The following is a 20,079-nucleotide window of genomic DNA, read 5'->3' on the forward strand; positions in this document are numbered from 1 at the left end:
AGATCCGGATGGCGGGTGGGCTGAGGTTGCCCAGGGATCACCCAGAAGCTCTGGAAAGGAAACCTCAAGCTGCCAGCATTCTGAAGACTGACTCGCCCACGCTGTGTGGTGAGTACAGCAGGTCTCAAGACTCATTTCTGGACTGAGCTGTATGAAACATCTGTAGATGCTTGCTGTGTAGACACTAAAGATGTTAAAAAAAAAAAAAAATGAGGCTAACTAACCGCAATTCAGTTTCGCTTTTCCTTTTCTGATGCTAAACTAGTAATTAGTTTTGTTTTCTTTCAACTGTCTTCTCAACATAAAATTTTTCCTTTTTATTATGGAAAATGTCAAACACACCAAAAGTGGACAGAAGGGTATAACAAATCCCTATGTGATATCCCTCATCACCCAGTTTCAGCAGCTATCAACTCATGGCCCATCTTTTTCATCCATAATAATCCACCTCTGCTCTTGGATTAATTCAAAGCAAATCCCAGATATATGTAATATTATTTGGTCAAAGCTTTTTGTTTTTAAACCAATATTTCAACAATCAAAAGTACCTACCAATTACTATCTAGTTATAACATACTGGACTGACCAGATCCAGTCGCTAGAGAAAAAAAAATAATTGTTTGGCTGAATTTAATTTCTTTTTCCTAAATAGTTTGTGCAGTCAGATACAACCTCTGTTTATAAACTTCTGAACATAAAGTAGCAAGATGCTAAATCAGCTTTAAATTAGAACATATTAAATACTAACCCTAATCTTCCAGATACATCTCCTAGGAGATCTGTTTCTACCTACATTTATGTGAGCAACTCCGGGACTTTGGTTATCTTACAAGACACATGCAAACTTCTGTGTCTGCAATTTCAGTCTTTCATCTGTTGTTTGTGATTTACAGTCTATGAAAATTGTTTTCCCAGTGTTTGTAAATTAGACTACAGGAGAAAAATTAGGATAATTGCAAACATTTGTGAAGCTTTTGTTAAGTTTTGCTGGGTGTTGAATATATTAGAGCCTGTTTCTCAATTTAAAATGGTGTTTGATCTTTTCAATTTAACAAAGGTTTTAAATATAATTCATATCTTGAATTGTCATAAATGGTGTTTGTGCCTTTAAAACATCTTTTCATCTTATGTAAATAGTTCTCAAACTATTTAGTCATCACTGCTTTGATTGTAATATAATCCACAGAGGAATAGAAAAAATTCTCATTAACTTGGACACACTGAAGTGATCAGTTTGAATTTTAAATATGTTTAAAGAAATGCAATTTTTTTTTACTATTTTCATGTACATAAACCGAAACATGATATTGAGATGTTTCCACATTAAGAAAATGAACAGAACAAAATAAATATTTGAGTAGCTTCTAATTGCATAGAAGCATTTCAAAGGACTTTACATTTTTTGATAAGCAGACTAAATATATCTCTCTTTATGTTTAGTTTGCTTGGCAAACCCTTTCTTTGTAGATTAGACAAAGGCAAAATTTTAGTCATTCCAGCTGGTATAGAATTATCAAAAATTCTGAATGAGTAGAATGCAAATTAATGAAAATTTAATTTCCAAAAAATCATAACTATCTGGATACTAGAATAAGTCAGTTAGGGGAACCAAGTTTTCTGGGTGGTTGAGGTTTTATCCTTTCAAGCAAGTTAGGGGGAGGGGGGAAACTTTTCTTAATTTTTATGAAACCTAAAAGAAATTAACCCACACACTTCCCTGTTTTCTTAAAGAGAGCTAATCAAACGTCATTTGTCTTTTTCTATGTGATTCAAAGCTAATGCTTTGAATAACAGTTATTTCAGGATTGTTCAGTGGACTCCGAAGAGCCTGGGGTATTTTTTATCTGCTCTAATCAAGTCTCAGAAAGTGTCTGCATGTGAGTGTGCCTGCTCATTGAGACTCCTGCATACCCCTTCATCTCCAGGTCCTTGCTGTTGCTGAGGTCATTGTATCCGCCTAACAGAAAATTACTCCACTCCATGTGCCCTGACTTCTAGCTTGATACTTCTCCTATCACCTTCTCCTCTCTCCGTGGGAAATCAGATGATCACATTTATTAGAAGCATATCTAAAGTAAAGCATTGTGGCTCTGTGTGAGGGCCAGATGGGCTCTCCTGTGAATGGAGTACAGGATGCTAAATGGGAGTCTTTATTATCTCCTGTTTTGGAGGTTCAGAGGTAGGTCCCACTCACTTCATTGTTCTTAACTGGGTCCCAGATAGGTAAGGGCTGAGGCAGCAATATTCCAAGCCAGAGTGCTATTCTTTTTTTTTTTTTAATTTTATTGAAGTATAGTTGATTTACAATGTTGTGTTAATTTCTTCTGTACAGCAAAGTGACTCAGTTATACATATATATATTCTTTTTCATATTCTTTTCCATTATGGTTTGTCATAGAATATTGAATATAGTTCCCTGTGCTATACAGTATGACCTTGTTTTTTTATCCATCCTGTATATAATAATTTGCCTCTGCTAATCCCAAACTCCCACTCCTTCCCTCTCCTACCTCCCTTTCCCCTTGGCAACCTCAAGTCTGTTCTCTATATCTGAGTCTGTTTTTGTTTCATAGATATGTTGATTTGTATCGTATTTTAGGTTCCACATGTAAGTGATATGATATTTGTCTTTCTCTTTCTGACTTACTTTGCTTAGTATAATAATCTCTAGGTCCATCCATGTTGCTGCAAATGGCATTATTTTATTCTTTTTGATGGCTGAGTAATATTCCATTGTATATATATACCACATCTTCTTTATCCATTCATCTGTTGATGGACATTTAGGTTGTTTCCATGTCTTGGCTATTTTAAATAGTGCTGCTATGAACGTAGAGGTGCATGTATCTTTTTGAATTATAGTTTTGTCTGGGTATATGCCCAGGAGTGGGATTGCTGGATCATATGGCAACTCTATTTTTAATTATTTGAGGAACCTCCATACTGTTTTACATAGTGGCTGCACCGATTTACATTCCCACCAACAGTGTAGGAGGGTTCCCCTTTCTCAACACCCTCTCCAGCATTTATTTGTAGACTTTTTAATGATGACCATTCTGACTGGTGTGAGGTGGTACCTCATTGTAGTTTTGATTTGCATATCAGAGTGGTATTCTTGTATTTACCACCTTGTTGTTCCTCTTTAAACTAACAGAAAGGATGCTGATTAGAATCTTTCCTTTACCACACAAGTTAGAGGATGTAATGATGGTTAGAAATTCTGAGTCCTTAGAATAAAATAGATTCATTACTAATCAAGTCAAGAAGATCCAATTTAATAACTATTTTAATTTAAAAATATATATTTTATCACTTAAAAAATTCTTGGTCTTCATAGCTATGAGACAAATGATGATTTTATTTAAAATTTTCATCTCTGTCAGAAAAGTTGATGAAGCTATTAAAATAGATGAAGCTCTCTAATTTGAGCACTTTGAGGGGGCCATATTAGAGTATAATTATCACACATCACAGATATTAAAATGCTTTTATTAACTAAAAAATGTTTGCTCCCTATATTTTCAAAAGTTTGTCAGTTTTAACCAAATAGAGAATTTTGGTATATGTCGTAAGTTGAATAATGCCTACTCCTTCTCAAAGTTGTTTATGTCCTAATCCCCGGAACCTGTGTATGTTACCTTACATGGCAGAAGGGACTTTGCAGATGTGATTAAGCTGAAGATCCTGGGATGGGGAGATTGTTATGGGTTACCTATGGGGGCCCAGTGTAATCATAAGGGTTCTTCTAACGGAGACAGGAGGGTCATGTTATGAAGGAAGCAGAAAAAGAAGAGGTGATGTGATGTGGAGCGGTGAGCCGAGGAATGAGAAAAGCTTGTAGAAGCTGGGCAAAGCAAAGAATGGATTTTCCCCTAGAGCCTCTGGAAGAAACCAGCCCAGTGAGATTGACTGCAGACTTCAACTTTAAGAGAATACATTTGTGTCGCTTTAAGCCACTAAGTTTGTGATGATTTGTTACAGCAGCATAGGAAACTAATATACATAGGAAGTAAAGATACTAAGAACCGCCTGCTTAAAAATAAGCAGATATTAACTGAACATGAAAATAGTCATCCTGTTTATTCTTAAACATAATGGTAAACATAAGCTTTCTTGTCTTTTTCAATTTCCAAATAAATTCTTAATTTAGAATTAACCTAAAAGAAGGAAAAGTTCTTCTTAAGACTTTTTAAACCTCCATGGATGAAAGCTCTCCTTTCCCTTCAGTGGGGTCCCATGTGCCACGACTGCCACTATTTACTGGTATGACTTTGTGTAAAACTCCACCAGCAAGCGTATTTTTGAGTGAGTCGTTCCTCGTCCTAAAATGTGTTGCAGGGTGGTGGTTCTTACAGAGAGATGATTGCTAGAAGCCCACACCATCCCAGCTCTTGCTATGATGATTAAGAGTTGATTAAGAGTTGGCTTTGCTGCTGTGTATTAAGAATCCTGGCAGGAAACCGAACTAGAAATTTGGAATAAGAGGCCAAGTACTACATTTTTAACTTCTGTAAAAAGGTCACAACACTATGTTGTCTTTAATACTGGACAATATAGCCCCCATTTTATATTTTCTTTACTATAAATTAATATTTCCATTATTAAATTTATGTGCTTCATCAAAAATAATTTGGAGTACAGAGAAAATAAAAAGAAATAAAACATGCCCCTATCTTAACACAACCACTTAGCATTTTTCTTCAGCTGTACTAGCTGCCTCTGAAAATGTAAGGAGCTTGGTTGCAGTGTGTCTTTATGTAAATACTATTTAATGGACATTTTGTTTCTATGAATATCTGCTATTCATAGAGATTATAATGAGAAGAACCTGCAGTAACAAGGGGGTTTCTCAGGCTTCCCAGCTGGCCTCTTGGCTTCCCTCTGCCTCTGGGACCTCAGAATTTTCTCAGGAGTGTGTGATTTAGCCATGCTGGCTGCAGCTGCTTGAGGACACTAGGATTCTGGACAGGGAGGGAGGAACCTGCTATCCTAGGGCCTGAGACAGTTGGAAATTAACTTGACTAGTGAGTCAAGAGATCAAAGTGAAAAGGATTTAATGCCCCTTTTGTTTAAAAGTTGGAAAGAGTCTCTTTACTTTTCACTTTTTAGCTAGTTATCTCATCAGCTGAGCCATCTCCCTATGCTGTGATGTGCTGACACCATCTAATAACATCACCATCACAGACCACCAGAATGGTTTAGAGCCCCATCTGCAGCCCTCCCATTGCCACCAGACATCGCTCCATCATTTAGCTTTCAGCTAATTAAGCCACTTAACTGGATCATTTTCAAGGCTTCTGGGCCAATCGCCATAGCAGTGCCTAAGAAGGAAGGTGTTTCTCATCATGAAGAGGAAGCAAATTCATTCCTTGGCCCTCCTTTAACATGTATGTTTTGAATACCTTTTAAACACAAGGCTTGGCTTCAGGCCTTGGGATATGGTGGTGACAAGATGGACAGGGTCCCTTGGAGCTAAGAATCTAGCAAGGAGAGGCAATTTAGAGAAATAATTGCCAGAAAGGGTGAAGAATACCAGGCTGGGGGACGCTAGGCGCACTTGGAGAACATCCTGTGGAGGCCTAACCTCGTCTGAGGTGGAGGAACGTGTAAACTAGGACCTGAGGTATTACTCACCAGTTGGGAAGAGGTGGAGAGGGCAGGGGAGGAAGGTTGGGGTCGAAGGTAACAGAACATACAAAGCCTTGGAGATGGATGAGAGCAGCATATTCAAGCACTAAAAGGCATCTGGCTTGGCTGAGGAGAGGTCCGTGGGAAGAAGCTGCCAGGGATTAGATGATGAAGGGTTTGGCTGGTCATGTGAAGGAGTCTGACTTTAGTGGCAATGGGCGCTACTGTGGGTTTAAGCAGAGGAGCTGACAAGAACAGCTCACTTCTCTGCTCTTCGTACACCTTTCTCTAATGCAGTTGGAGCGCTGTGATGAACTTTTAGAACATGAAATTCCACCAATTTTCAAAGCATTTCTGCCTTAGTCAAAGCCAGAAAGCACAGAGCAGCCTCTGGATATAGTGAATCCCCGCTCAAGTTATTTAAGTGAGGGATCCCCTGAGGAATAAGCTAGTTCTCGGCCAACATAGCATCTCTCTAAGCCCCATTACAGATGGGATCTTGGCTGGCCACCTGCTCAGAACAGAGTGACAAGGCTAAAATAAAAGATAACTCAGAACTCATCTCAGTCCAAACCCCTCATTTTGCAGATGAACAAGCTGAGGCTCAGAGAGGTGAAGGACCTCATCTGCGGTCACACATGCAAAGAAAGAGCCAGGGCTGAGGCCTAAGTCTGATTCCCAGGGTGCCAGCCCCGCCATGAGCAGAAATTATACCCTTTTGATTACAATGCAAGGGGCTTACTATATATATAGGACTACCATTTGAGGACCTTAGATGGGTCCATATGTCTAGGGCTTCTGTCCTCTCTTAATACTTCACCCCAAAGATGGCTAGAATGATGATTCTAAAGGGTAGGGTGTAGTTTAGGGTGGGGTCTCTGTGTCAAGACAGAATGTAAAGAGGGCTATCTGGAACTCTGGCCCAGCCCAGCCCTGTGTGGAAGTGGGAAGAATGGGGCAGAGATATGGGGAGGTGGCCAAGTGGAGTCTGAATGAAGATGCCGAGGAGGGATGGTCCATCTCCACCTTTGTTCCAATGCCTAGTATCTAATGTGTCCTGCAGAACTATTGAAATCCTCTTTGTACTTTTCCACTGCTCTGTTTCCAGCACTTTCCACAATGTGGAGGTGTCAGCAGTCTGAACATAAAACTAAACTATAATTAAAATAATCAATAAGAACCTCAGATAAGACGACTGAAGGAGAGACAGTATGTCTAGATAGCTCCTCAGCAGAGCACTGGATGACTGGTACTGGCCCTAAAAGTCAACGTTCAAAGACAAAAGTGCAAAGTGAGAAGCTGCAGGGAAAGGAGAGAGAGGAAAGAAGGAGCAAAGGGGGGGTCCAGCAGACATCTCAAGAGGTGATAGACACAGGAACAGCTAACCATGGTGCTGCCATCCTACCCAAAGAGCAGAGAGAAGTAACAATGCAGAGCAGAATGGTCCTGAGGGGGAGAGAGAGAAAACCAGTTGCTAGAGCATCACAGCTCTCTGGGGGCATTTAGAGTGGGGCAGACAGCCCTCTATACACCTCAAGAAACCCTGAGTGCAACACTGGACCAAGGCAGATTGCAAGAGACGATATTCATAATGATGCCATTGAGTTATCTAAAGATTAGGCTGGGGTAAGCAAACTTCTTCTGTGAAGGTCCAGATGATATTTTAGACTCTGTAGGCCATGCAGTAACAACTCTGTCTTTGTAGTGCAAAAGCAACCATAGACAATATATAAATGAATGAGCTGTCTGTGTTGCAATTAAACTTTATTTACAAAAATCAGTGTGCTCTGTCTACTAAGGCAAGAAAATAAGCTATATATTTTCCTAGGAGCTATTTGGTTGCTAGAAAGTAGCCTATTTAAGTTAGGTAAAGTCAGTTTTTAAAAAAAGTCTTCAGTAGGTCACGAACCTTGTAGGCATCCAAAATGGGGAACAAAATTCAGGCAGACCCACAAGGACCAGGTCCAGGGAGTCAGCAGATAAACTGCTTCTTCCATTTCTAGTGCAGCTACATGTCGGCTCCATTCACTGCTTCTCTCTCTCTGTCTCTGTCTCCGTCTCTGTCTCTGTCTGTTCTCTCTCTCTCTCTCTCTCTCTCTCTCTCTCTCTCTCTCTCTCTCGACTGATTCTTCCTGCTTAATTATCAGTGCGAAAGTTGTTGACGGTGGTTGAACCAGAGTAGTTCTGACTCTAAACTTTAAGTTCAAGTGTCCACCATCTTCTGAGTCTTTCAGTGTCCTCATCCCAACTTTTTGGTAGAAAGTATCTGGTTGGCTCAGCATGGTCAAGGTGTCCATCATTGTCCAATCAGCTGTGGCCTGTGGGGATAAGTCCATCTGGTAAAACTAAGGAGGCCAGAGCAGGAAGCAGGTGTGTGTGTACAGGGCAGGTGGAGGCGGGGTGAGAACACAGTGATTAGCATCACTACTGTATCCATTTTGCTTTATGGAAAATTCCAAATACTCACACTTCTGTGATATTGGGCAATTAATATAGAGATAAAACCATTCTGGAGAGCAATATTATACTGCTTAGTCAAATTTCGCAATTATTTGAGTCAGAAATTCTGGGTCAAGTGAGCCAGTAATTCTGCTCCTGAGTATATATAGTTCAAAGAAATTCTCAGACTGGTCAATAAAGGGGCATAGTTGGGAGTGCTCATTTCGAGACTATTTGTGGTTTTAGAAGGTTGGAGGCAATCTGGGTGCCATTACTGTGAGACTGGAATGTGGTGGAAGCACACTGAGATTCAGCAGTGAGAAGCATAATCTTTAGAGTCTACACAGCCACAGGGATAGCTCAAAGGCATGGCACTCAGAGAAAAAGGTAAGAAACACAAGGAGATCTCACACAACACAACACCATTAATGTAAATTTAAAATATACACATAGGAAACAGAGAAAGCATACATTCTTCTGGAATACATCCAAACAAAATGATACTCAGTAAACATATATTAGGAACTTCTGACTATGATGGACTAGCTTGTAAGAAACCAGTCCTTCCACCAAGAACAACTGTAAATGCTGAATAAAAATACATATTTGAATGTGACTTTATTTAGAAAAAGTGTCTTTAAGGATATAATTGAGGATCTCAGTAGATGAGATCATCCCGGATTATCTGGGTGAGCCCTAAATCCAACGAAAAAGGTCCTTGTAAGAGACAGAAGAGGAGAGGACACAGAGAAGAGAAGCCCATGTATAGATGGAGGCTGAGACTGGAGTTATGCAGCTATAGGCTAAGGAATGCCTGGAGCTACCAGAAGTTGGAAGAGGCAAGAAAGGATTCTCCCCTAGAACCTTCAAAGGGAGTGGCCCTGCCGAAATCTTGATTTCAGACTTTTGGCCTCCAGAGCTGTGAGAGGATAAATTTCTGTTGTTTTTAAAACTACCCAGTTTGTAGTAATTTGTTATGGCAGCCAAAGGAAACTAATACAGTACTGTTACCATTTCCCAAATAATGCAAAGACTGTTAATTTTCTCCATCATACAGATTTTTTCTACTTCGTAAATTTCTACTCTTATACAATGAAATGTTGTGTCTTACATTTTACTTCTACATATATTTCAAAGTCAACAAGACATTGTGATTATTATTTTGTCAATATTTGATACTTTCAGTGAAAAAAGTACATGACTTGCTAGATGAAAAATGGCATCTTGCTGCTTTTATTCACATTTCTTGGGTAATATAATTGGACAGTTTATCTTCCTTTTTGAAATATGTTTCATATTTTTATCAAATTTTCTAATGGGTTCATTAGCTTTTCTTGATTATAAAAATTCTTCAAATGTAAGAGAGTAACCCCTTTGTCATATATACACTTTAAATATTTACTATGTTCTTTTTCTTCTGGTTTAGTTTATGACAGGTTTGTTTTAGCACACATACTTTGATTTCTTATGTACTTTTGTGACTCTGTTCATTGCTTTCAGCTCAGAAAATCCTCCCCACTCCAGAGATATCAGAGATAGGTACTCACTTGTATTTTCTTCTAATTTTTTAATAGAATAAAAATTTGTAATTTAACTCATTAATCTACATTAAGCTTAATTGGGGGAGGTAGAAAACTCTTGACTCTTTAGGCTAAAAGCTTTACTTAAAGTCCTGAAGATGGTCAACTGCATGACTTAGTGGTTGAAGATGGTATTTCAAGTATGAACAATATACAGAGCAAGTCCTGGACTGAATTATAGGGCACAAGAGAGTTTGGCTCTGATATTTAGGGACATCTGATTTACAAGCTGATTACTCAGCTTGTCTACCAATTGACTGAATGCTTAGCCAAAGACTGTCCTCCACAACAGTGGAGCTGGAAGTTGCCACAAGACTGCTTCCTGGGTGGTATCATTCTGTCTTGGCTGTGATAGAAAAAAGAAAGGCGGCCAAGCTTTGAGCTTTGGGAGAATGATAAGCAGAGTCTAGGGTCAAAACTCCCTTCTTTCACCACACTGAATGGCCAGGACTCTGGAGTAGTAGGACCATCCACTCTGAGCCTGGCGTTTGAAGTCCAGAAGAGATAGTGTCGGGCTTTGCAAATACCTCCATCAGCACCCTCCTTGCCAAAAGTCCAGCCTGAGTCACCAATCCTAACAACACTCAGAGCTCTCAGTCCAGGCACTAGAGTTGGCGTGGAGTCCTGGCCCAGCTGCTTTGCTAGGATGTAAGAAAGGGACATCTCTGAGAAGAGAGGGAGAGGCAGAGAAGGACTGTAAAGGTAGTTGAGAGAACACGTCAGTCTATATGGGCTGACAGAATGCCAAACACTTCATGTGATAGGGAGGAAAAGAGGAAACCTGTCTTCCCCCTTTACGAGCTGCGCAGTCTTGGGTAAGTGACCCATTTTCTCTGAACTGAATCCAAAGACAGTATTACAGTCTGAAGCCCAAGTGAGTGGACAAGATGGTCTCTAAGGTCCCTCCAGATCTGACTGGCTCTGATGCTACAGCCGAAACCCCCAGCAGACCCAGTTGGCTCCCTTGACAACTGGAAAGGAAGGAAGTCACAGATAGCCACAAGCTCCAGGAGTTAAGTGCAATCTGCAAAGCCCAGGCAGATTGGTTTTCACGTGCACACTGCATGATATAGAAAGTTCTGTTGGTATGGTACCAGCCTGTCCAATGACACCTGTCACACACTGTTTAAATGTCTCGGCAACAAAAGATAATATTATCAGCTGTCAGCTCTTTCAGTAGTAAAGTGGATGTGCATTCACAGTGGTGGAAATGTGACTTATCAGTATGTTATGAAACATGATTGTATAGCTGTCTTTACATCTGCCAATGTTTTCATAAGCATCTTTGTGTAAAATATTGGCAAAACACAAATTTAACACACTTCCAGTGAAGGAAAGAATGCTGTCTCGTGTTTATTTACTGTGTGTTCCCATTAATAATAATAATGAAAACATCAGGGGGAAATTATTCTTTTAATACAAGATTCACTTGAATATTACAGTAATACCCCACTACCAGGCACTATAATCATTCTTGAATTTGGCTACACTAGGACTTAAGCCAGCACACACAGGAAGACTTCCAGGACATGGCTCTCACTTGCATACTCAAATGGCCATAAACCCTTTTCCCTCAACACAACATGCCTGGACTGATAAGTACAGTACTCAGAGGACTCTCTTAGTGAGTGTAGGTCCTTCTCCCCCACTTCCTTCCACCTACATATATGTATTCAAATGTGTTCATCCAGCCACCACTCTGGGAATGTTGGCTCTCCTGTACACCTCTGAAGTTGATCCAGACAGATTCCTTTCTTATAGCTGCATTGCTCTAGAAAATAACGGAGTTCTGCAGAACATCCTGGAATACAAACAACTACTGGGTGTGTAGTATATCCTTCTAGTGAGTGAGCCCTGGTAAGTCACAGAGAATAGAGACATGTGTGTGTGTGTGTGTGTGTGTGTGTGTGTGCACATGAAAGAGAGAGACAGAGACAGAGAGACAAAGACAAAGTCAGAGAGGATGTGTGTGTGCAGGTTAATTTTTTTTTTTGGTTTTATGTACAAAAAAAATCTGCTTTCAGGGAAGCAGAGGTAATATAATCAACATCAATGTTGTTCTGCTCAGGTATTCCTAAATATCAAGATTCTATTTGAAAATTAAAGATCAATATTTTTTAGCAAGTATGTAGATCTCAATTTCATTCATTGGAAAAAATGGGCATAATGCTGATTTGGATTGCTGTTTTGGAGATAAGTCTTAACTAGGTATCAAATGTTATATGAATATCATACATTGTATTCAAATTATTTTCAAAGCAGTAGCTAAAGATATTGAAAAGGCATTTTTGAGATTTGCAGATTACTGAAAACAGATAACATATGAAAAATATTTTATGGGTGCAGTAGAGGGAAACTTGAAAAGCACAATGCACTTAAGGCTGTAAAATCTAGACTAGGTGAAATTCAATATTCATGAAGTCTGCTTTCACCAACAGTAATAACAATAGCAGTTAAGGCATACATGATGCTACCATGTGCACTACTGAACTTTATATATTAACTCATTTAACCCTTACAACAACCTTAGAAGGTAATTACTATTATGATTCCCCACTGAACAAATAAGAATTTTCCCATGGTCTGACAGCTAGTTAAAAAAGCCAGATGACCGCATCATGTAAGATGCTATTTTCCTCTCTCTCTCCATCTTCTTTTCTCTCTACCCTTAATTGGCAGGAACACTGATCCAATTGGCCCATCTAGTAAATGGCCAACTGCATACTCCCTTCCTTCTGGCTGGAGTAGAAGGGACAGCACTGCTCCTTGTCTGGAGGCCTGGCCGGTTTCTTCTCGCTATCCTCTGAGGCAACCAGGTGCAGGCTAACTGGGCACTGGGTCTCTCTCTCTCACCCTCTCTCTCTCATTCTGATTCTCTTCTTCCCATGTCTGGAAGTTTGGTGTTGGTTTTGTTTTGTTTTATAACCACTAATGGCAAGATTTGAGACTTGGGTTTGTGTATTAAGGGCTTAAATTGGGCAAAGCAAGTCAAGCTTTGAACTGAGGCCATTTATACATTCTTGGTTTAAGAGAACAGGACGGTTTATACAACCCAGCCCAGCTTCTAAGGATGCTCTGCCTTTAGGCTGTGTCCAAAGCCACAGCTCACAGTCACAGCTAACTTCCTTCCTCCTTCCTTCCCTTCAACAGCTAATAATTTTGACAGGATATTGTCCCTCACTATTTCCCTAAGGGACCCAGTAAGTTTGTGGTAGAATTCAGATATTTCTGGATTCTCTGATCACCATCAATTCACGCTCTTTCCCTCAATTTTTCTCACAAAATCTCAACAACATATCCAAAATATGGGCTTGGGCTTGTTAGTTTGTTTGTGGAGAAGGGTTTGTGCTAAACCTTCACAATTCTCCCCTCCTGTGTGACCAGGGGCAAAGTCTGACTGAGGTTAGAAAATCAGGTCCAGTCTGGAACTGCATTTCCTTTATGCTCACTTCACGTCTTGACGTTTTTACACTGTGTTCCTCCAAATGAACCCAACAGCCCCACAATGTAAAGTTTTATTAAAGGACGATAAACTTCTGTCTAGTCTTAAATAATTGAAGATATGGGTTTGAATCTTGTGAATCTCTTCTGTCTGCAACTTGATGTTCAGTTTGGGATGGCAGAGACAGTGTATTTGTTCTTGAAACCATGAGTGGTAAAATCTTCTTGAATTCATCCATTTCTGATTCGCCTTTCTTTATGAACATTCAGGATTATTACTTTTCCCCGTGCCCTAGTAGTTAGGTGGGCTATGTGACTAGCTCTGCCCAGTGGCCTGTGAGTGGAAGTGTGATTTATGGGCCAAAGCATTGCATTGCTGGTGTGAGACCCTCCAGTTCCTCCTCTCCCCAGTGATTACAGAGATAGCCTCATGTTGTAGGGATAGAGCCAGAAGATGGATGGCTACATTGCTGCATATAGAACGGTTGTCTTGGGAAGTTGCCCAGGCAGTGCAGTTAACATTGTACAGGTGAGAAATCTTTGCTGTGTTAAGTCACTGTGATTTTGGGGGGTTGTTTGTTACTGCGGCGTAACTTATTCTGACACATGAATCATGCCATATTGGAACTTTATATTTTATTTCCATCTGGCATTATATTTAATTAGATGCTATTTTACTATGATTCTTTCTCTGACACTTTTTTTTTTTAATAAATTTATTTATTTATTTATTTTTTGGCTGTGTTGGGTCTTCGTTTCTGTGCGAGGGCTTTCTCCAGCTGTGGCGAGCAGGGGCCACTCTTCATTGCGGTGCGTGGGCCTCTCATTGTCATGGCCTCTCCCGTTGTGGAGCACAGGCTCCAGATGCGCAGGCTCAGTAGTTGTGGCTCACGGGCCTAGTTGCTCCGCGGCATGTGGGATCCTCCCAGACCAGGGCTCGAACCCGTGTCCCCCGCATTGGCAGGCAGACTCTCAACCACTGCGCCACCAGAGAAGCCCTCTGACACTTACTTATTACAACTTTATTGAGGTATAATTGATGTATAATAAACTGTACATATTTAAAGTATACAACTTGATGAGTTTTGACATATCAAGTATACACCCATGAAATCATCATCACAATTAAGATAATGAACTTATCCATCACCCCAAAATGTTTCCTTGTGCCCCTTTGCAATCGCTGCCTCTCTCTCTTTCCCATCCCTACTCCCCCAATCCCAACCATTGATCTGCTTTCTGTCACTATATATTTTCAAGGTCTTTATATAAATGGAATCTTACAATGTCTGTTCTTTTTTGCCTGGCTTCTTTTACCCAGCATAATTATTTGGAGATTTATCCATGTTGTTGCATGTATCAATAGTTCATTCTTTCTGATTTCTGAGTAACATTCTGTTGTATGGATGTACCACAGTTTGTTTATTTTTACTCATTTACCTGTGATGGGCATTTGAGTTGTTTTCAGTTTTTGGCTATTACAGGTAAAGCTGCTGTGAACATTTATGTGCAAGTCTTTATATAGACATCAGCTTTAATTTCTCTTGGATGAATACTTAGGAGGAGTGGAATGGCTGGGTCATATGGTAGGAGGAGTATGTTTACCTTCTTAAGAAACCACCAAACTATTTTCCAAAGTGTTTGTACTATTTTACATTCCCAACATCAGTATATGAGAATTCTAATTGCTCTACATCCTTGCAGTACTTGGTGTGGTCTGACCTTTAATTTTGATTAAATGATTACACTATCCCAAATTCACAGCTTTGTCCCCCAAGTCATCAACTTAGGTTCTTGATACTTCTCGCAATAGTCTCTTAACCGGCACTCCTCCTTCAGATAAATTGAGGGTGTCAGATAAGAACTCTGTGAACTTCCTCCCACCACCTGTAAACTTAGCTCTATCAGTACCAATAATTCCCACCTTGTCTCCTGTCACAGCAGGGGAGCTGTGTCTCCACCTCCTCCTGTCTAAGTCCCTCTCTCCCCATCACATTACGTTCTGGACCCCATTCTCCTGTGAAGCCTCCCTCTGTTAGGCATCTTACTCTCTCTGCTGTCTTCTGCTGTTCCAATTACATGGTACTTGCTCCTCAGTCTAATAACATATTCTATTCTTGCCCATCTTTAAAAAAACAAAACAAAACAAAACAAAGACTATCTTGTGACCCAGTATTTCTCTCAAGCTATTTCTCTCCTTTCATTTAAAGTTAAATATATTGAAAAAAATTAGAAAATTCCCATTACCTCCTCAATCTACTGCAATCTAGCTTTTTTCTCACTCTCCATTGAAGCTGCTCTCACTTAAGTCACTAGTGACCACCATGTTCGTAAATCTAGCACATTCCAAACCCTCTCTTACTTGACCTCTGAGCATGCTTTACACACTTGATCACTTCCTTCTTAAAACTTTTTTCCTCTTGGTTTTCCGAAGGTCTCACCTGGATGATCCTCCTTGGTCTCCTTTTCTCTTTTGCTTCCTTCACTGTACTCCCATATGTTATTGTGTCCAGACTGTAACTTTGGCCTTTTCTCATTCCCTCCCATGGCTTCACTTCCACCTTAAGGTCAATGACTACTGAAATTATGTCTCCATTCCCGCCACCCTGCAAGCTCCAAAGCCACAGGGCCGGCTGCCTCCACTTGGATATTCCCACAGATCCTGACATTTAATATGTAGAAAACTTGATTCACCACCCTCTTTCTCAAATCTGCCTTTCCTGCTATGTTCCCATCTCAGTGTTATCCACCCATTTGAACATCCTTGACTCCTAAATTGTTCCTTAATCCCCATAATCACTCACTTAGTCAAAGACACTCTCTTCTTTGATACCTCTTGAATCCATCCCCTTCTCCTACCCCTTAGTTGATGCTGACATCAGCTCTCACCTGGATTGCTGCAACTGGTCTCCAAAATAGTCTCTTGGCTTCCTGTCTTTTCCACCTGCAGTCCATTCCCAGCACTGCTCTTTGTGATCTGGTTCCTGCCTACCTCTCCAGACTTATCTCCCGTTATTTCCTCTTTAGGTTCTAGTTCTTACACACTCCAGCTATCCTGAATGGCCTGCCTTGCTCTGAATGGGCCACACTTTTAGGCTTCATATTGTCCTCTTGGTCTGGTACACTCCCCTTCAATGTCTTTTGCCTTGAACACTTCTTTTGTTCTTCTTGACTCAGTTCAATATTGCCTTCCTAGTGGATTTCCATAGAATTTCTCTGACCTTCCTATGGGATCCTTACACTCTGTGTATGCCCTTATTATTGTACTTTTCATTAGTACTGCTCTCAGAGCTGTGACTGTTACCTTACATGGCAAAAGAGATTTTGCAGATGTGATTAAATCAAGGATCTTGAGATGGGAAGGTTATCCTGAATTATCTGGGCAAGTCCTAAATGAATCACAAATGTCCTTATAAGAGGGAGGCAGAAGGAGATTTGACTACAGAAGGAGGCAGTGTAACCACTTAAGCTAGATAATACACTGATGGCTTTGAAGATGGAGGAAGGGGCCACAGGCCAAAGAATGCAACTTTAAAAGCTGAAAATTTTAAGGAAACAGATTCTCCTCCTAGAACCTCCAAAGAAAGTGCAGCCCTGCTTAAATTTTGATTTCAGCCCAATGAAATATATTGCAGACTTCTGATCTTCATAACTGTAAGAGAATAAATATGTATTGTTTTAAGCTACCAAGTTTGTGGTCATTTGTTACAGCAGCAATAGGAAACTAATACCTTGGGCCAAGTGAAGCCCTGCCCTGGGCCTCAGGCTGCAGAGGCCCCTGTTCTGTTCCTCTTCCAGCTGTGGGGGTGAAGAGCCTATGTCCTCACTTCTAGAGTCAAGAAATTCTTCCCCAGCAGCCACATAGCACAGGGAGATCAGCTCGGTGCTTTGTGTCCACCTAGAGGGGTGGGATAGGGAAGGTGGGAGGGAGACGCAAGAGGGAGGAGATATGGGGATATATGTATATGTATAGCTGATTCACTTTGTTATACAGCAGAAACTAACACACCCTTTTAAAGCAATTATCCTCCAATAAATATGTTAAAAAAGAAAAAAGAAATTCTTCCTCGAGGCCTATTTCTTGAGCCTAAATAACTCTTCCCCAAGTTTATTCTTTTGAGACAGACTGTACTGCTAGTGGACTCATGCTTTGATCTGAAGGGTAGTCAAAAGAGCAGCTGTTTGTAGGATGAGCCACTGTACAGACAATAGACTGAAGGGCACAAGAACTGAAGCCAGGAGACCAGAGGGAAGGCTACCACAGTAATTCAAGTAAGAGATGATGATAGTGGTGGAGATGTGAGAAGTGGCTAGATTCTGGGTATACTTTGAAAATAAAGACAATAGGCATCCATGTTGGATGGGAGGTATGAGAGAAAGGGAAGTGTAAGTGTGATTCCAAGGTTTCTGGTCTGCACAACTAGAAAGATGTCATTGCCATTAATTTAGATGATAAAGAAGGGAGAAAGCACTTACTGAGGTAAAGATTAGTGGCTCTATTTTAAATGTATTAAATTTAGGATGCCTATTAGATAGCAAAGTGGGTAAGTGGTTGGATGTTTGAGTGAATCTTGCTTTTCTCAAAGACTATATGCTTCCAGCAGCTAGCATAGGGTCTTAAAATAGAGATTATTAATAGTTGATGGGTCAAGTGAATATGTGAATATGTGACATTCCTTCATAGAAATGTTTCAAGATATACTCACAGTTTTTTATCCTTACATCATCAGGTAGGTTAATATCCAGACCCTTGACATCACACAGCCTGGCCAACTGCGTAAGCCAGGGATATTAACAGCTTGATTGTTTAGTATCCTCTTGTTCTTGGCTCTCGCAAATGTTCTGATTAGGACTAGGGGAGATATTGAATATTAATACCAAGTGGACTGAAGTCAGATCCATAGTCTGTCTTACTATCTTAGTGTTGAACTTTCTTAACTTGCTGATTGCAAGAAATTTTTCTCTGTAATTATAACATGTATAATAATTTGACGTCTTTGTTCCATCTCTGAAATCATGTTGTTTTCCCCTCCACATGTCTGGAAAAGTTTATAGCCAGAGCTTTTGTTATTTCAGTCCACTTGAAAGCATCCTGGATGCTAATAGGGCCTGAAAGAGTGTCTGATGTTGCTGAATAGACTGTAAAGGTTGTTTGTTAGAAAATGTTAATTTGATGAATGAGCAATAACGCTGATCCTACTGGATCTAAATTTACAGACACTATAAAACTATAGGTCTATAAAACTTAGTGTGTTTTATATTGTTAAAAGGGTCACAGCTCTGTTGCAAGATGTTGGAGACTAGATTGCTCATGCATTTTCTCTTGTACCTTCTACAGTTAATCCTCCCCCCACCTCGCCCCCACTCTCCTGAAGTTTCTTGTCAAGTTCACCAATGACATTCACATTACAAAATCTGGAGTCATTGTTTTTAATCCTCATTTTACTTATTTTCTCAGCAATGTTTGACCCAGTTGACTACTCCCTCCTGGAACACTTTTTTTTTTTTTTTAAACATCTTTATTGAAGTATAATTGCTTTACAATGGTGTGTTAGTTTCTGCTTTATAACAAAGTGAATCAGTTATACATATACATATGTTCCCATATCTCTTCCCTCTTGCATCTCCCTCCCTCCCACCCTCCCTATCCCACCCCTCTAGGTGGTCACAAAGCACCGAGCTGATCTCCCTGTGCTATGCGGCCTGGAACACTTTTTCTCCTTTATTTTGGATTACTGTGTTCTCTTGGTGTGATGGTTAGTTTTATGTGTCAACTTGACTGGACCACGGGGTGCCCAGACATTTGGTTAAACCTTATTCTGAGTGTGTCTTTGAGGGTGTTTCTGGATGGGATTAACATTTGACTCAGTAGGCTGACTAAAGCAGATTGCCTTCCCTAATGTAGAGGGGACTCATCCAATCAATTGAAGACCAGAAACGAACAAAAGAGCTGAGTAACTCCTGCTGCCTGATTGGTCTGAGCTGGAACATTGGTATTTTTCTGCCTTTTGTTTCTAATTGAAACATCAGTTCTTCTTGGGTCTTGAACCTGTGGGCTCTCCTGGTTCTCAGGACTTCAGACTCAGATTGGAACTACACCATCAGCATTCCTGGGTTTCCAGCTTGCTGACTGTACACCTTGAGACTTCTCAGCCTCCACAGTTGCATGAGCCAATTCTTTATAATAAATCTCTTCATATATATTTGTTTATTTGCTTGTAGGCCATCTCCCCTACTAGAGGATAACACTATGAGCAGAGACCTTTCTTCTATTTAGTTCATGTCTGTATTCCCAGCCCTGGGACTGTGTCTAGCAGATAGTAGGCATTCAATAAATATTTATGGACTGTATGAAAAAATTTGCTTGTGTATGTTTTCCTAAGGCCTAAGACCAGTAACTACTTGTGCTTGTGTGCATATGTCTTCTCAGGTGCTCAGAATATGTCCATGTATGTTATCTTATTTATCCTCACATGACCTGTAAGAAGGGAAGGAGGGGAACAATTTAACAATTCCACCCATTGGTGGAATGGGAATATTTAGTTCTTGAGGATATTAGTTTAATGCCCTGTGCTTTGAAGATAAGAATGCCTCAAAGTGGACTACTGAGCTTATCTTAATTCACCTCATGAACACAGTATATCTTGGAATCCTGTCTTTGAAGAATTTATTTATTTTATAAGGCTGTGCATTTTGCTACAAGACCTGGCCAGTAACAGTCTACTCAGTCAATATGAATTTTCAGCATTTAAAATCCTTTCCAAACTGGAGAAAATACATCTAAAATTTGTGGTTTCAGGATTCACAAGTGCACATGTGGTAAGATAAAGGAATGGTTTCAGACATCCTCTGGAGCTTGTCTTCCAAACCCAGTAACCAAGGGAGTAGATTAATTTGCACTGATACACGAATAACCCTTTAGTGTCCTGTGAATACTGTTATGTGAATATATTACTCAGTTCCTGTACCTCCCCAATAATCTGGATTAGGT

This window comes from Balaenoptera acutorostrata, chromosome 14 (assembly GCF_949987535.1).
Source record: "Balaenoptera acutorostrata chromosome 14, mBalAcu1.1, whole genome shotgun sequence".
Classification (NCBI taxonomy): Eukaryota; Metazoa; Chordata; class Mammalia; order Artiodactyla; family Balaenopteridae; genus Balaenoptera; species Balaenoptera acutorostrata.